This window comes from Schistocerca nitens, chromosome 11 (genome assembly GCF_023898315.1).
Source record: "Schistocerca nitens isolate TAMUIC-IGC-003100 chromosome 11, iqSchNite1.1, whole genome shotgun sequence".
Taxonomy (NCBI): Eukaryota; Metazoa; Arthropoda; class Insecta; order Orthoptera; family Acrididae; genus Schistocerca; species Schistocerca nitens.
In genome coordinates this window covers 118,113,577-118,129,965 of record NC_064624.1, presented here as the reverse complement: position 1 = coordinate 118,129,965, position 16,389 = coordinate 118,113,577, and the positions used below count along the sequence as shown (strand labels likewise).

Below are 16,389 nucleotides of genomic sequence, written 5' to 3'. Positions count from 1 at the left end.
CAACAACCAACGATTGACGACTGGCTTCCTGTTCACAACTAACATCTTCACTATGGCTCCCCTTCATTTCCATGGATGTGCTAATACTTTTAGTTGAATGAATGGTAGATTCCGTATGGCAATTCTACTGAAGTCTTCATTTTGGGCTTCTGTAAAAGAATTTGTGCTTTTTTATTCTGTATGAAATTTTTTCACCGACTTTTCTACCTCTACATCTACACTCTGCGAACCATCGCGAGGTGCATGGCAGATCACACTGTACCAGTTATTACAGTTTCTTCCTGTCCCATTCATTCACACATGGAGTGCTGGAAGAATGATTGACTGCATCTGTGCATAAATAATTATTTTACTCTTATCCTCATGATCTCTATGTGAGTGATATGTAAGGGGTTTTAGTATATTCCTACAGTAATAATTTAAAGCCTGTTCTCTGAACTTTATTAGAATCTCAGCATAGTTTTCATCATGTTCAAGAGTCTAGTTCAGTTCCTTCAATATCTGACAATCTCCTGAAGATTAAACAAACCTCTGACCATTCACACTGCCTCTTTCAAGATGAGACTACTCAATTCGCAGCTTTTCTGGAGTAGAAGTTGCAAGGCAAGGATTTGGGGTAAGGTCTCACCATTTCTAGTGAAATGATGGCTTCAGTCGCTGAGGACTGAACAGAAGAATGTAGCACCTGTTTTAATAGTACTTTCCACAGGGACACACAACTGTCCTACTGGTTAGGCCAGTATTACACTATCAAATTTCTTTGTCCAATATCTTTGTCAAAGATATTTGATGGTGTAATAGGAACTTTGTCAAATGTCGTCCAATATTTGATCAAATCTAGGGCCTCGCTGTATATTTGATCAAAGAAACTGCTTGTCTTCTGTTCACTGCAATGTGACATGTTACCAAATGGAGCGCTAGCATCGCTGCAGCGTTCTGTCGTCTGTAGTGTTTTTATAACCATTGCCGGTAAATACAATTGGTGTGTGCCGACAACTGCAAAATTAATAGAGATGTCTGAAGCTTATGAGGCACTTTACAACGTGAGGCATCCTGAATACAAAAATAGATTAAGAAGATTGGAGATCTAACCTAACCTAACATAACCCTCTCCTGTAGCAAAAGGAATCTGAGTGTTACAGTGAGCCTGTCTTCTTAAGATGCAGCAGTTCTTAAGTGAATATTGTGCTTTGTGATATGAGGATACACTTCATTGAGCACATACAGAAATGTATGCTCATCCATTCTTAAGTAATTGATGTACCACTGTAAGCTCACGTAACAAGTTTTGTTGAATGCTTCTATCGTGTCGTAAAACCCACGGCTTCACCCAGATTAGATTAGTTTTTAGTTCCATAGATCCGTGCTAAGGAGATCCTCGTGGATGTGGAACATGTCGATTTTTTTAAGCTGAAATAACAAAACTAATAGTATGAATAAATACAATACATCATTTGTTTCTATTAAAATTTTAAAAATTTCGCCAATGGAGTAGAAGGAGTTGGCCAGTAATAAGTCTTTCAGGCTCCTTTTAAACTGATATTTATTTCTAACTAATTTTTTTATGTTTCCTGGCAAATTATTGAAGATGAGTGTTCCTGAGTAGTGGACCCCTTTTTGAACTAAAGTAAGTGCTCTCAAGTCCTTGTGCAGATCATTTTTGTTCCTGGTATTGTATGTATGAACTGAGCTGTTTGTTGGAAAAAGAGATATATTATTTAGGACAAATTTCATTAATGAGTAAATATACTGAGCAGCAGAAGTTAGTATACCCAGTTCTTTGAAGAGGTTTCTGCAGGACGTCCGTGAATTTACTCCACAAATAATACGTTATTACATGCTTTGGACTCTGAAAACTTTTGTTTGACTTCAAGATTTACCCCAAAATATTGTCCCATATGACATTATGGAATGAAAGTAGGCAAAGTATGCAAGCTTTTTCATTTTTATGTTGCCTATGTCTGCTAAAAGTTGTAATCCCAGGACTTTTAAGACTGTCAACCTCTTATGTATGGTTCCATTTTTTCCCCCACTTTTCCGCATGTGCACACAATGCAATTGGAGTACGTACAACTGTTGCGGTTAATAACAAGTTGTTGTCAGCCATCTTGAACTTTGACGAAAAATTTGATGACAGTGTAATAATCCTTCTAGCGCTACGTCAAAGATCTTTGTCAAATATATTGGACGGAATATTGGATCACATCTTTGATCAAATCTTTGACAAAGAAATTTGATAGTGTAATACCGGCCTTACCTATGAACTCCGAAATTCATCAGTGAAAATACTTTTATTCAAGGCAAAATACCACTAACTTTAAAGTCTTTGCAAACATTCACATTTAAAGCTAGTGGATAAGCCTTACCTACTAACACATTACACTATTCAATAATATGTAATTGCCTGGTCTTTACAGACATGTTTGCATGTGTAGTATACAACTGTTAACGTGAAAAAATTTCTGGTCTACAAAACGTATCGACAGATGTAATTGGGGCATAGACACAGTGCCACTATAGCTCAACTATCCCTGATCTTAGTGTCACATTTCCCCATCTTCATCAGTTTGGTTAAATTTGCTATTTCTAGAGTATTTATGCAGCTATTCAAACTGCAGTAATTTTAGTCACTACATTCCTTTCAGTTAACACAACTGCACCAAACAAAAACTGGAAATTATCAGTAAGCTTATATCACTTCAAGACAGCTGAGGGTCCCTCCCTTTCAAAATACTGATGGAAACTACACTGGTATCACCAATGTTAAAAACTTACCTAAAGTTGAGAGAACATGAGTGGCTTATGTATCCCACATGTTCAATTATCTCTACTCTCCCCAGCTAATAAAGGAAGCAGCTGCAGCCAACGATGCAGCACCCACTGGCTCTTGCTACAGTACAGACCAAGTTGACAAATTATCAATCTAACAGGCTTGCGCTGTATAAAGAAAAGTTCTCTACGTTTAGGAAACAAAACTCAAGAATCTGTCTTCAAATGTTATGTACAAATCAACGAGCATTTAAAAACGACGGGTGCACATTAATTTGTTTTGATAAGTTACTCAACGTACGGTTACTGCTCCGTCTCAAGCAAAGGAAACTTCTTTTTGTTTACATCTTACTAGCACCTGCATCACAAAATACCAATCTTTCTAACTGTACTACAATATTGCTACCAAGAAGGACCTTAGAATCGATACAGCGCTGGTACACGTTTTATTGATTTGAAACTTAACACGTCGGTTACGCATAATCTAGTAGTAAAATGTTCAAAACTTCTCACGAAAGACAATACGATGAAATTTAGGTGCCGTATGTAAAGTGAGAATTTCTTAAACTTGCAACTCTGAAGTCTTTATACATAAAAAGATGCCTAATTTCAAATTTACTTAAGTATTACAATTTTAACAATGCTTACCTTCACCTTCATATACTCCACACAGCAGATCTAACAATTCACGTTGGAAGCACAACACTGTCAAGCAATTGCTTCTGTCATTCACATCGCCGTAGTTGATATTCAAACCAACAAAACGTCACGTATGTTTCTTCAATGCCGTCATTAATGCAACGAAAACTGGAGACACATCCAACTAAAAAAGGAACACGTTATACGACTTATAAAATAAGCAAAAATATTAACACGATTGTAATACATACTCCTGCAGAAAAATCTTCAGAGAAAACTGAATGCTGAACCACATTCTTGTGAAATACGTATTTCCCTTGCTCTCTTTTCTTCTTTAACGACCGGTTTACTGTTGAATGGGATCAAAAACTGTCGCTGCTCATATGTTTCCATTCACAACGATAGAGTTTTGTTCGAGGCTACACACATCGACGGTCATAACCAATTCGACTGGAACTTTACTGCAGAGGATGAAGTCTTTAGCCTCTGCGGCAAGTTCAAATTAATTAAAAAAAAAAATTGTCTTCCGGATAGTTTAATTAGACAGGCTGCAGGGAGGGAAATTAATCTGGAAAATCGTGAATATTATCAAACTTTTCAGCTATTAACATACGTGCTATTAACAGAGCGAAATTACTGTTTCGCTACTACAGGCAGTTGAGGGAAGTGGTCATAAAACTTTTGAATTAATAATCTCTCACAAGCTCGCTATGCAACTACTTAAATAACCATTCTTCAGACGAGAAAAGTCTTTGTGAGCAGCAAAAATTTAGCCAGTTACGCTGTCAGTGGCACTTCGAACACTTTGTACATATATGGCTCTGAGCACTATGGGACTTAACTTCTAAGGTCATCAGTCCCCTAGAACTTAGAACTACTTAAACCTAACTAAACTAAGGACATCACACACATCCATGCCCGAGGCAGGATTCGAACCTGCGACCGTAGCGGTCCTGCGGTTCCAGACTGTAGCGCCTAGAACCGCACGGCCACCCCGGCCGGCTTTGTACATATAATACGGCTGAAAATGTTCTAAGAAAAGTTAGTTTACACACTTGTAAAAATATGAATTCTCATTCTAAGCACGAACTCTTACAAGACTTTACAGCAGGTTATGTTATAAATCTCTACACTGATATTTTCAGACTTCTTCAAAGACTAGAAAATTAAAAGCTAAAGAAGGAACAACTCTTACTTAACTGCTGTTGTTGGGATGAAACTCTGTGGTGTCGAGAGTATCAACTACTCACGTAACTTTATCAGTTTGGAAATTGAACAAGTTGCCTCAGCTCCTGCCGTTGCTTTCATGTCACTGCTATTGTTCAATAGAAACACGTGCCAAGGCCTGTTGCCACTAACAAATATTAAAATTCAGTCCGTCGTATAGCCATACACGCCATTAGCGTGGCCGGTTCGTGGTGAGTAATGAGCGGCTTCAACCGTTACAACGCATACCTTGAGCCATCTCATCAGAGCGCATGCGCAACAACGTCCGCGAACTGCGCGTGCGCGAACGAGATCCCCGGCCCACAAGGAGCGACAAATCACTGAGGCCGGTATTACACTATCAAATTTCTTTGTCCAACATCTTCGTCAAAGATATTTGATAGTGTAATAGGGATCTTTGACAAATGTCGTCCAATATTTGATCAAATCTACGCCGAGGCCGTATATTTGATCAAAGAAATCGCTTGTCTTCTGTTCACTGCAATGCGATATGATACCACGCGGAGCGCTAGCATCGCTGCAGCGTTCTGTCGTCTGTAGTGTTTTTATAACCATTGCCGGTAAATGCAATTGGTGTGTGCCGACAACTACAGAATTAATAGAGATGTCTGAAGCTGATGAGGCGCTTTACAACGTGAGGCACCCTGAATACAAAATAGATTAAGAAGATTGGAAACCTAACCTAACATAACATAACCCTCTCCTGTAGCAAGGAATCGGAGTGTTATAGTGAGCCTGTCTTCTGAAGATGTAGCAGTTCTCAAGTGAAAATTGTGCTTTGTGATATGAGGATACACTTCATTGAGCACATACAGAAATGTATGCTCATCCATTCTGAAGTAATTGATGTACGACTTGACGTCTTCCACTGTAAGCTCACGTAACAAGTTTTGTTGAATGCTTTTATCGTGTCGTCGTAAAACCCACGGCTTCACCCAGATTAGATTAGTTTTTCGTTCCATAGATCCGTGCTGAGGAGATCCTCGTGGATGTGGAACATGTCGGTTTTTTTTAATCTGAAATAAAAATACTAATAGTATGAATAAATACATCATTTGTTTCTATTAAAAGTTTCGCCAATGGAGTAGAAGGAGTTGGCCAGTAGTAAGTCTTTCAGGCTCTTTTTAAACTAATCTTTATTTCTAACTAAATTTTTTATGTTTCCTGGCAAATTATTGAAGATGAGTGTTCCTGAGTAGTGGACCCCTTTTTGAACTAAAGTAAGTGCTTTTAAGTCCTTGTGCAGATCATTTTTGTTCCTGGTATTGTATGTATGAACTGAGTTGTTTGTTGGAAAAAGAGATATATTATTTACGACAAATTTTATTAAGAAGTAAATATACTGAGAGGCAGTAGTTAGTTTACCCAGTTCTTTGAAGAGGTTTCTGCAGGAGGTCCGTGAATTTACTCCACAAATAATACGTATTACACGCTTTTGGACCTTGAAAACTTTTGTTTGACTTGAAGATTTACCCCAAAATATTATCCCATATGACATTATGGAATGAAAGTATGCAAGCTTTATCATTTTTATGTTGCCTATGTCTGCTAACACTCGAATTGCAAATACAGATTTGTTAAGGCGTTTCTGCAGTTCTGTGCTGTGCTGTGCTCCTCCCAACTGAATTTATTATCAAGTTGTAATCCCAGGACGTTTAAGACTGTCAACCTCGTATGTATGGTTCCATTTTCCCCCCCACTTCTTTTCCGCATGTGCACACAATGCAATTGGAGTACGTAGAACTGCTGCGGTTAGTAATAAGTTGTTGTCAGCAATCTTGAACTTTGACAAAAAATTTGATGACAGTGTAATACCCCTTCTAGCGCTACGTCAAAGATCTTTGTCAAATATATTGGACGGAATATTGGATCACATCTTTGATCAAATCTTTGACAAAGAAATTTGATAGTGTTAATACCGGCCTTATCTGTGTTCGAACCGTTTACTAAATTAACTGGGTAGAATGCCAGTGTCTTGAAGTTTACTATGGAAAATCAACTGCTACTGCTGCTGAACACAGAAATTCATCTCCGTTTGTCTACCAATAAATGAAAAGAACAATAAATAAAAATATCGTAATTTATTAATTAGGACACTTTACAGAACATATTACACATCGGTATTTCGGTAAAAAGGCCAGCTGAGTTGTTTACATCTTCCCAGTGTGCTAATACAATTTTTTTTAATTTATTAGTCGTCGATACTCACTTCGTTGATTAGTCACAGTTTAACTGCAAGTATTTATACAAGTTGTTTTGTGGATTCTATATGTTTACAGAAATGTTGTCAATAGGAGCACTGTTAATTACCGTAACTCTTGTTTCAAATTGAATGAGGAAGAGTTATAGTTTACGAAACGATAAGGGATTTCAGTATAGCCGTGTAATAGATGTGCCCTGAACATTTAAATTAGAATGTCCCCATAACGTTATGATACGTAATTTTGTTTGGACGTACAAACCTCTAATAATGTGTGTCGTTGTTTCATAAATAACTCATCATCATCAGAGTGGTTTGTGCACCTCAAGTAACTAAAAATTCTAACACAAAGGTCTTACTCAACGCAGGCAAAGCGAAACGAAACAGAACTGCACAGTTACGCTTAAGTAACCTAACGAGACGCAGTCACAGGACCTGTTGCCACACAGAGCAAGCGGGATTGCATGAGAATTCGTATGAGCCGCTTAAATGAGTACGGTGCAACCAGCGTTCGTTTGAAATTAGCTTCTGGTGACACAACTGATCTGTAGCGTAGCCCGAGGTCTACGTTAAGTTGAACCGTGATAATTTGGGTGTGAGTTGGCGAAGCACACTAACACAAATGTCATATAAAGGTTGTGGTAACAGACTGACCTCTATAATACGGTAGCCTTAATTTTATTTTCGCGCCCTACTTAATCGATTTCAGCCTAACGGCAATTTACAACCGTATTAAGGGGCTCCGGAACGCCCTATACTTGCAATGTTAAAATAACGCTTATAAATTACATCTTTCCTCACAAAGTATTTGAGGTAGGAAGTTGAACTTTTTACAGATTATTTATTGGAATATAGGCTACAACTCAACACAGGGATTTTACAAAATTTTAGTTCAGTTATTAAAGATGATTTTTTTTCAATTGTAATGAAAATTCACAACATTTTTTTTGCAACTTTTTATTTATATATTCAAAAATATACAGTGTTTTGGAAAAAGGCCGTGTTAAATTATGCAGAAGGTACTGTGTAACATTTACTGAAAGTTTGAAACAAATATGTTTGGAAGATCCTTAGAAAACATGTAATTAGTATGAGAAAATAAAAGTTTTGGGAATCGAGCGACAAAGATTGGATTAACTTTTTAGTGCATTCCAGGTACATAGGATGGATTATCTTCATCCTCTGCAAACTCCTCCTCCAGCTTCCTCTTGTTCCTCCTCCAGTTTACTCTTTCTTGTATTTCTAGACTCTTTACAGCTCTGTCTGCAGCCCGAAGGCGTTCCTTGTCTAAAGCAAGCATCGCTCGTACCATGTTAGAACCTACTTCATTCCCATATTTCTAAATACCTTGCACCTTACAATGTTGCCATCATTGAAAGTCGCAACAGCATCATACACACCAAAGTGAAGTGTTTCTATTCCAACAAATACAGTCTTGGGGATTCTCGACCATATAACACTATTTACACTTTCATTGGGGTTTTGAGTTTTTCCGTGAATACACTTTTTCAACAGTTCAGGTGCTGCTAAGTCTCTGAAAATAGGTTTTATCACCTCCATTATTGCATGAGGCAGACTATGCTTATGAGTGTACACTTCACCAGTTAGCAATCCTTTGTTATATTTACACCAACTGTCTTCTTCTTTGGGACACAAGCTATGTTGGGGATTTTCATCGTCTTTATTGTTTACAGTAATAACACATACCTTTGGCTTTTCAACATTTCTCCTTTTCTTAAAAGCCTTCAGAGGATTTCTAATAACTTTACTTTTACTCGCCTTCAGAGGATTTCTAATAACTTTACTTTTACTCATTATTATACTTCAACAAAACAGAGACTCAAGAAACAGAATTAATTACGAATATTTTCGAGATAACGACAGAGTAAATAAACATGAAACAATCGACAATCACACCAGCGATATATATTGAACCATCACAGTTTGCCACAACACATACTTTATCTCACATCACTGAAATGTACCTGATGAACACGGATGTTAATAATAACACCATTTGACAGCAGTTTAACAGCGCCACAGTGGGTCACGCCCATGTAGAACACATTTCAAAAAAAATTTAGAAATAGTTGTAGTCTTCGGAATTGAATAAATTATATATCTATTAAAAGGTAATAGTCTGCCGATTCAGAAAACGCAAAAAAGTAAAAATTGAACTTTTCATGATTTTGAGCCTTAATTTTAGTTGCTTGTAGAATTCTATCCGATTAGCGACTGATATCTGCGATTTGCTCACACACCTGCAATCTTACACTGAATAGCCAAAGAAACTGATACACCTGCCTAATATCGTGTAGGACCCCGCGAGCACGCTGAAGTGCCGCAGCACGACATGGCACGGACCCCACTAATGTGTGAAGTAGTGTTGGAGGGAACTGACACCATGAATTATGCAGGGCTGCCCATAAATCTGTCAGAGTAAAAGGGGGTGAAGATCTCTACTGAAAAGCACGTTGCAAGGCATCCCAGATATGCTCACAAGGAAACCTCCCCATCACACCCCTCTCAGATTTAGTTATAAGTTGGCACAGTGGATAGGCCTTGAAAAACTGAACACACATCAATCGAGAAAACAGGAAGAAGTTGTGTGGAACTATGAAAAAATAAGCAAAATATACAAAAAGAGTAGTCCATGTGCAACATAGGCAACATCAAGGAGGGCGTAAGCACAGTGGCGCTGTGGTCTCGTGGTTAGCGTGAGCAGCTTCAGAGCGAGAGGTCCTTGGATCAAGTCTTCCCACGAGTGAAATATTTTATTTTCGCAAAGTTATGATCTGTCCGTTCGTTCATTGACGTCACTGTACACTGTAATAAGTTTAGTGTCTGTGTTTTGCGACCGCACCGCAAAACCGTGCGATTAGCAGACGAAAGGACGTGCCTCTCCAATAGGAACCGAAAACATTTGATCGCAAGGTCATAGGTCAACCGATTCCTCCACAGAAAAACACGTCTGATATATTGTATACGGCACTGGTGACGGTATGTGTGTCACATGACAGGAATTTGTTGTCGACCCACCCAACTTGTACACTTGGCGAATGGGTAAAAAGATTCTTCTACCTTGCCCGATTTAGGTTTTCTTGTGGATGTGATAATCACTCCCAAAACACTGATGAAAACATACAGTTTGTCACATAAACTGAAAATAAAAATTTAAAGTTTTCACTCGAGACAAGACTTGAACCAAGGACCTCCCGTTCCACAGCTACTCACACTAACCACGGGACCACGACGCTCCTGTGTTTGTGTTATCCTTGATGTTGCTTATGTTGCACATGGACTACTCAGTTTATATATTTTGCTCATTTTTTCATAGTTCCACACAACTTCTTCCTGTTTTCTCGATTGATGTGTGTTCAGTTTTTCAAGGCCTATCCACTGTGCCAACTTATAACTAAATCTGAGGGGGGTGCGATGGGGAGGTTCCCTTGTCAGTAATATTCATATCTGGGGAGTTTGGTGACCAGCGGAAGTGTTTAAACTCAGAAGAGCGTTCCTGGAGCCACTCTAGCAATTCTGGCTCCCTGGGGTGACGCACTGTCCTGCTGGAATTGCCTGAGTCCCTCGGAATGTACAACAGACAGGATGCTTACGTACATGTCATCTGTCAGAACCGTATCTAGACGTAACAGAGGTCCAATATCACTCCAGCTGCACACGCCCCACACCGTTACAGAGCCTCCAGCAACTTGAACAGTCCCCTGCTGACATGCAGGGACCACGGATTCATGAGGTTGTCTCCATATTCGTACGCGTCCATCCGCTAGATAAAATTTCAAACGAGATTCGTCCACCAGACAACATGTCTCCAGTTATCAATAGTCCAATGTCGATGTTGACGGGCACAGGTGAGGCGTAAAGCTTTATGTCGTTCAGTCATTAAGGGTACATGAGTGGTCCTCCGGCTCGGAAAGCCCATATCGATGATGTTTCGTTGAATGGTTCGCACGCTGACACTTGCTGCTGCCTCAGCATTGAAATTTGCGGCAGGATTGCACTTTTGTCACGTTGAACGATTCTCTTCAGTCGTCGTTGGTCTCGTTCTTGCAGGATCTTTTTCCATCCGCAGCAATGTCAGAGATTTGATTTGCCTCCAGCAACTTGAACAGTCCCCTGCTGACATGCAGGGACCACGGATTCATGAGGTTGTCTCCATATTCGTACGCGTCCATCCGCTAGATAAAATTTCAAACGAGATTCGTCCACCAGACAACATGTCTCCAGTTATCAATAGTCCAATGTCGATGTTGACGGGCACAGGTGAGGCGTAAAGCTTTATGTCGTTCAGTCATTAAGGGTACATGAGTGGTCCTCCGGCTCGGAAAGCCCATATCGATGATGTTTCGTTGAATGGTTCGCACGCTGACACTTGCTGCTGCCTCAGCATTGAAATTTGCGGCAGGATTGCACTTTTGTCACGTTGAACGATTCTCTTCAGTCGTCGTTGGTCTCGTTCTTGCAGGATCTTTTTCCATCCGCAGCAATGTCAGAGATTTGATGTATAAGCAGATTCCTGATATTCACGGTACACTCGTGAAATGGTCGTACGGGAAAATCCCCACTCATCGCTACCTCGGAGATGCTGTCTCCCATCGCTCATGCGGCGACTACAACACCACGTTCAAACTTAGATAAATCTTGATAACCTTCCATTGTAGCAGCAGTAACCGATCTGACAACTGTGCCAGACACTCGTTGTCTTATATAGGCTTTGCTGATCGCAGCGTCGTATTCTGCCTGTTTACGTATCTCTGTATTTGTATATGCATGCCTATACCAGTTTCTTGGCGCTTCAGTATACCACTAGATATGAGTTGCTGCATACCAACTTGTTAAAATTAAAATGTTTAATACAGTTTTTTAATTGCTTTCATCATCCATCATTCCTCGTCTTCTTCTACTACAAAGCTTACTAAGGCGTTGTATGCAAGTAACCACCTTTAATGCATTAAATTATTGTTGACTTAAGTACTTGATAGCACTCTGTAACCCGAAATTTTTTTTCTTTATTGTTATTTTCATACCTTGTCCCACCAACCTACCTTACAAAAGGTAGGCCGGCAGCAGCCTATCTACGCCGCTCTTCGGCCATAGAAAACAGTCAGTAAACAAGTAGGCAAAAAAACAGACTACACGAATGGTAAAAAACAGGAGAAATACATAAGAAAAGAAAAGAAGGCGTTCGCAGAAGTCACTGGTGGGGCAAGTAATTTCAGCACTGCACACAAACGTAGACAAAACAGTTGCACACGCAAACGAAGGAGCACTGAAGAAGAAACAGAAGAACACTGTAGCACATGGATGATGATTTTCGGCCCACTACACACACTATTGCACAAAACGGGAGGGGGGAGGGGAAGGGGGGAAGGGGCTGCCATAGGGAATAGGGGAAGATGCCAGTGAGAGAGAAGAAGGGGAGGGGGGAGGGTATGGTGGGGTTTGGAAGCCGGGGGGCGGGGAGGGAGAGAGGAGGGGGAAAGGGAGAGGGAGTGAAGGGAAAGAGGGAGCCCTAGGAGGAAAAACTCAGGAGGAGGAAAGGGAGGCTCAAATCTGGTAGGAGGGATAGATGGAGGGGACGAGGGCATCACCCAGGAGGGGAGTTGGTGGAAGCCACCTTGGGCAAGGGTGTGGAGCGTGGTAAGATGGAGAGTGGGTGGGATGCTGGAGTACAGGCGCGGCAGCAGATGGGCGTGAGAGAGTATGGGGGAGACAAGTGGGTGAGGCGGATCAAGTTTACGGGAGGTGTAAAGGATCCGTATCTGAACCTGAAAATAAATTGCAGCACATTTTATAATTTGTTTTTGATCATTAAGTATACAGGGTGGTCCATTGATGGTGACCGAGCCAAATATCTCACGAAATAAGCGTCAAACGAAAAAACTACAAAGAACGGAACTTGTCTAGCTTGAAAGGGGAAATCAGATGGCGCTATGGTTGGCCCGCTAGATGGTGCTGCGATAGGTCAAACGGATATCAACTGCGTTTTTTTAAAATAGGAACCCCCATTTTTTATTACATATTTGTGTAGCACATAAAGAAATATGAATGTTTTAGTTGGACCACTTTTTTCGCTTTGTGATAGATGGCGCTGTAATAGTCACAAACATATGGCTCACAATTTTAGACGAACAATTGGTAACAGGTAGGTTTTTTAAATTAAAATACAGAACGTAGGTATGTTTGAACATTTTATTTCGATTGTTCCAATGTGATACATGTACCTTTGTGAACTTATCAGTTCTCAGAATGCATGCTGTTACAGCGTGATTACCTGTAAATACCACATAATGCAATAAATGCTCAAAATGATGTCCATCAACCTTAATGCATTTGGCAATACTTGTAACGACATTCCTCTCAACAGCGACTAGTTCGCCTTCCGTAATGTTCGCACATCCATTGACAATGTGCTGACGCATGTTGTCAGGTGTTGTCGGTGGATCACGATAGCAAATATCCTACAACTTTCCCCACAGAAAGAAATCCGGGGACGTTAGATCCGGTGAACGTGCGGGCCACGGTATGGTGCTTCGACGACCAATCCACCTGTCATGAAATATGCTATTCAGTACCACTTCAACCGCATGCGAGCTATGTGCCGGACATCCATCATGCGGGAAGAACATCTCCATTCTGTCATGCAGTAAAACGTAGTAACATCGGTAGAACATTACGTATGAAATGAGCATACATTGTATCATTTAGATTGCCATCGATAAAATGCGGGCCAATTATCCTACCTCCCGTAGTGCTGCATGATACATTAACCCGTCAAGGTCGCTGATGTTCCACTTGTCGCAGCCATTGTGAATTTTCTGTTGCCCAATAGTGCATGTTATGCCGGTTTACATTACCACTGTTGGTGAATGACGCTTCGTCGCTAAATAGAACGCGTGCAAAAAAATCTGTCATCGTCCCATAATTTCTCTTGTGCCCAATGGCAGAACTGTACACGACGTTCAAAGTCGTCACACGCAATTCCTGGTGCATAGAGATATGGTACAGCTGCAATTGATGTTGATGTAGCATTCTCAACACCGATGTTCTTGAGATTCCCGATTCTCGCGCAGTTTGTCTGCTACTGATGTGCAGATTAGCCGTGACAGCAGCTAAAACACCTACTTGGGCATTATCATTTGTTGCAGGTCGTGGTTGACGTTTCACATGTGGCTGAACACTTCCTGTTTCCTTAAATATCGTAACTATCTGGCGAACAGTCCGGACACTTGGATGATGTCGTCCAGGATACCGAGCAGCATACACAGCACACACCCGTTGGACATTTTGATCACAATAGCCATACATCAACACGATATCGACCTTTTCCTCAACTGGTAAACGGTCCATTTTAACACGGCTAATGTATCACGAAGCAAATACCGTCCGCTCTGGCAGAATGTTACATGATACCACGTACTTATACGTTTGTGATTATTACAGCGCCATCTATCACAAAGCGAAAAAAGTGGTCCAACTAAAACAATCATATTTCTTTACATACTACACGATTATATAATACAAAATGGGGTTCCTATTTAAAAAAACGCAGTTGATATCCGTTTGACCTATGGCAGCGCCATCCAGCGGGCCAACCATAGCGCCATCTGGTTTCCCCCTTCAAGCTAGACGAGTTTCGTTCTGTGTAGTCTTTTCGTTTCATGCTTATTTCGTGAGATATTTGGTCCGGTCACGATCAATGGACCACGCTGGATACTTAATGATCAAAAACAAATTATAAAACGTTCTGCAATTTATTTGCGCCGACGTTTGCACATAACACCGTACAAAATTCAGCTACTGCGTGAAGGTGACAAACAACAACATGTGGAGTTCTTGAATTTCGTTCTTGGCAAGATGGAAGATAACAGCTTTCTTCCGCATTTAATGTTTAGTGACGAGGCAACACTCCATTTAAATGGAAAGGTGAACCATCCCAAAGTGAGAATATGGGGTACGGAACACCCACATGAAGTTCTACAAAACGAGATGAACTCTCCATGATTTAATGTGTTTCTTGCAGTTTCACAGGAAAATGTGCACAGTCTATTTTTCTTTGCCGAGAATACTGTTACGAGAAGCACATATCTCGATATGCTTGAGAACTTTCTTTTCCCACAGTTGGAGACCGATTCGAACGACTTTATTTATTAACGGCATGGTGTAACGCCACACTGGCATCTGGAAGTGCGGGAATTTTAAATCAATGGATTATTGAACAATGTATCGGTCGCACTGGGCAAAATCATTCAACCTTACATTACTGCCCTCTGAGGTCACCGGACCTGGCTGTAAGTGATTGTTTCTTGTGGGGGTTTGTAAAAGACTCTGTTTATGTGTCTTCGTTACCAACAACAATGAATGAGACATCACATAAAGGCAGCTGTGGAAGCTGTAACTCAAGACATGCTCTCTGCAGAATATTTATTTCGACTTCTTTGGTGAGGGAATTCCGGAAAACCGTCTTCAGTAATGTCGTCATTCTTATCGCGCAGTGAAAGTATTAATTACGTCTTGCCGCTGGTGGTCTTTACAAAAGACCTGCGAGATGCCCGGCTTAACCCTCATTACAGGACATGTAGTTTAAATTGTGGAAAGGGGCCAAAATAAGGGGCTGTCAGTTACACTCGAATATACAACTTTATTATTTGATCAAACATTACATGAGCCCAAAAAAATTTTTTTTTAAACTCACAGCTTTAATCTTTCGGACTTACGAGGATGAGTCAAATGAAAACCTTAAACTTTTTTTAAATATTATTTATTGTGCAGAAGTGGTACAAAGCTGTATCACTTTTCAACATAATCTCCCCCATGCTCGATGCAAGTCCTCCAGCGCTTACAAAGTGCATAAACGTCTTTAGAAAAGAATTCTTTTGGTAGTCAGTACAACCACTCATGGGCCGCATGGTGTACCTCTTTATCAGAATGGAACTTCTTTCTTCCCATTGCGTCTTTGATTGGTCAAAACATATGGAAATCACTTGGGGCATGGTCTGGTGAGTATGAAGGATGAAGAAGACACTCAAAAGTGGAAGTGGAACTGAACCCAGGTTTCGCCCCCATAACGATTCTTGCTAGGAAGCCATTACCTTCTCGTTCAAATTTCTGAAGAAGTTGTTCACAAGCATCAACACGTTGTTCTCTCATTTCAGGAGTCAGCTTCCGTGGCACCTATCCTGCAGACACTTTGTGAAACTGGAGCAGCCGCGTGGGATTAGCCAAGCGGTCTAAGGCGCTGTAGTCATGGAGTGTGTGGGTGGTCCCGGTGGAGGTTCAAGTCCTCCCTCGAGCATGGCAGTATGTGCTTGTTCAAAAAAATGGTTCAAATGGCTCTGAGCACTATGGGACTTAACTTCTGAGGTCATCAGCCCCTAGAACTTAGAACTACTTAAACCTAACTAACCTAAGGACAACACACACATCCATGCCCGAGGCAGAATTCGAACCTGCGACCGTAGAGGTCGCATAGTTCCAGACTGTAGCGCCTAGAACCGCTCAGCCACCCCGGCCGGCTGTGTTTTTGTCCTTAGGAT

General features: G+C 40.6%; 1 long non-coding RNA gene across 1 annotated transcript in view; it reads right to left on the bottom strand.

The window, feature by feature from the left end:
- Positions 1–4,822, bottom strand: part of LOC126213472 (uncharacterized) — an 84,150-nt gene extending 79,328 nt beyond the window's left edge. Inside the window, exons 1-3 of the long non-coding RNA XR_007541190.1 lie at positions 4,604–4,822; positions 3,418–3,592; positions 2,776–2,890 (exon numbers count right to left, since the gene is read on the bottom strand). This is a non-coding gene — a long non-coding RNA (uncharacterized LOC126213472). The remainder of the gene's footprint in view (positions 1–2,775; positions 2,891–3,417; positions 3,593–4,603) is intronic.
- Positions 4,823–16,389: the final 11,567 nt, after the last annotated feature.